This window comes from Ixodes scapularis, unplaced genomic scaffold (genome assembly GCF_016920785.2).
Source record: "Ixodes scapularis isolate PalLabHiFi unplaced genomic scaffold, ASM1692078v2 PGA_scaffold0__279_contigs__length_252992795, whole genome shotgun sequence".
NCBI lineage: Eukaryota > Metazoa > Arthropoda > Arachnida > Ixodida > Ixodidae > Ixodes > Ixodes scapularis.
The window spans coordinates 44,753,435-44,756,257 of record NW_024609835.1 but is presented as its reverse complement, the minus strand read 5'-3'; positions in this window follow the sequence as shown (position 1 = coordinate 44,756,257).

Sequence of the window (2,823 nt, the reverse complement as noted above, 5' to 3'; positions counted from 1 at the left end):
AAGTGTGCCGGGTAAACTGGATGATCGGCTTTGGTCCTCCTGGAGTAAGTACACTTATATTTGACTGGAAATTGACGCGTGTCATTTAGGTACTTAGCACAACCGAATTAAATTTCATATGTCACAATTTTGGATGCGCATATTATAAATCGTATCACTATTGAATGTGCCATGCTCCTCGCACAAGAGAGTGTTTACTAGTGGACTGAAATTGACGCCGTTGATAAAATATTATTCTGAGGATATTCAAAATTTCTCACGACGTTGCCATAAACTGGTGGAGAACAAAGCAAAATTGTGTGCTAGGTAAACGAGGGCATGAACACAAGGAAGAAAACCTGCCAACCTTATTTTTTGTTTGCTCGTACGGTGTCTCCAGTTGTATAATTGCTTCAGGATCAGTTGCAAGCCGTACGAAAAGGGGCCACAGATACCTCAAGAAAATGAGGTTTGGCGACCCTCAGAAAGATAGCGCAATCTGACATCATCAACATCAGGCACATGACCAAGAGTAAGGAAGGTAAGCTTGAACAAAAAGGCTTAAGAGCATAAATTTGAAACGCTGCATGTAAGGCTGCGTACGGCTGCGTACACGGCGCGCTTGTGTTTCGTCTTTACGCGGCACGCTTGTGATTTGTGTGCTCAAGTCCGTCTTTTATTTTTTTTTTTGTCTGTTGCTTGTGAATCGAGTTATTGAATTCATGTCTAGGAGCTGCGGTGGCGGCGAGTGATGCATGCAGCGAACCTACGAGGAATTCCGTGCCGTCCGTTGGGGGCTCAAGGGGTGTTTGTGTTGTTTGCTTGCGTTGATAGGGTGGGGGTCCACCACCTGGCATTGGCCAGGTTCAAACTGATTTATATGTTCCGGCCAGAGAGAAAGGAGGTGGACCCGTATACATAAGCCGCAGAGGCGCAGAAAAGTGCGGTTTTTGTATGGACGTGAGCGCCTCATCGCGCGTGAATGATACTAGAATTCCTGACTTTGTACAAATAACCAATGTGCAGAGTTTCTCAAACTAAATTCTAAATTAAGCGTTCGCAAACATCAACCTCTGGGGTAGCTCTATAATTTGTCCTCATTATTGACACCACGAAAAAAAAGAAAAACAGCTCTGCCTGTGCCAGGCTACCAGCGCCAAAACATCCAAGGAATATTTACTCTGTTGAACGTGCTTGTTTTTCCAGAAGCATACGATACAGTCGACTGCAAACATATTGAGGTGATTTCATTTTAATTTGCACTACTGTAACATGCGGACCATTACTGATAAAAAATAAATTAAAATCGGGCACGAATCATAGGCACGCACTGCTCAACTCTAGAACGAAAATTGTCTTTTAACATCTTAAGTTTTTTATAGAAACGGTTTTTTATCAAAGGAATTGCTCGAGGCAAAATTTGATACTAATCAAAGCTACTAGAATATGCTTAAGTAGCTCGAACAGATAAAGACAATAGAGACAAAAAAAGATGAAGATCGAGTCTAGAATGTATAATATTACGCAACAATTAAAATTATTACTTTGTCTTGAATTCTCCAAACCCCGGCCCGCGTAGGAGTTACGACTGGCCCTCGGACGGCCGCGGTCATTTCAGTGACTCCCGTTCCACTGCTACCAACGCTAGTTATAAGCGCTCGTAAAGCAAGCAACGGCATGACGCGCACCAAAACAGTAAACGAAGATGTCAGAAATAATGACAAAAAAACTCCATTAAAATGTGGGTTCTTTCGCCATATTTTTTGCTGTAAAGTGTCATCACCAACATTACTATTCGTAGTCCCCTGTTTCACGTCTGTGTAGCCCTTTTAAAGTTCCTTTGCGTTCTGGTGTATAGTGTGTTTGTACTTCGTTTCAGCTTAGGTCCAAGCGCGGCCGATGTTATGAGCCGAAGGGCCAATCAAACAGCGAAAGAGGCACAACATCATGGCGTGCTCTCTGCAGTTGATAGGACTAGCCGGTATTCGCCGTCTCTCTGTGCATGCTCCTTCGTCGGCTAGTTCTATCAAGCGCAGAGAGCACGCCATGACGTTGAGCTTTTTGCGCTATGTGATTGGCCCTTCCGCTCATAACATTGGCCGCGCTCGGACAGAAGGTGAAACGAAGTATAGTGTCCTGTTTCATAACTATTGCATATTATCATATGTACAGTGCCCCTCAAACTTAACGCCGCCACTAGATCGTCCGGTTTATTCACTTGTTGAGCTATTCCTGAACCTAGTGGTCGAACTACTTGGTGAACATTCGCGTCGCCGATAAGAACCCAACCAGGGGAAGATATTCGAGCAGCTGCAGCGACCAATTTATCTTTGTGTAGCATGCAATAGATCAATATTTGCGTAACCGGGGTGTAACCGAGTGGCGGCGTTAAGTTTGAGGGGCACTGTACCATCCTTATAAGTGTTGTGTCCCGTGTGAATCTGCCAACGTTCCTATGTACTTTGATTTACGCCTGATGAGTTTTATGTGTCAGAATTTTTTGTGTTATGTCCTAATGAGCAACGTACGAATTTAAGAAGTATAGCACGAATTATTGCATCTTACTTTCTTTAATTCTTGATTTATTTAATATGTTTTATATGATTACTCATTTATGTTTATTTATAGAGTCGTTTCTGGTTTATATCGTATTATTTTATTTACCGGCCCTTGAGACCGAGACAGATTCCTAATCCGGCCCCTCAGCCAAAACGTTTAGAGTCCCCCTCTTTATACGAGCTGCCGTTGAACGTCTACGTAGACTCGCTAAACATTAGGTACATACCTTGCTCATTCATTCTTAACTTTCTGAAGCACTGCGAGTCAACCCGCAAGAATAAAATA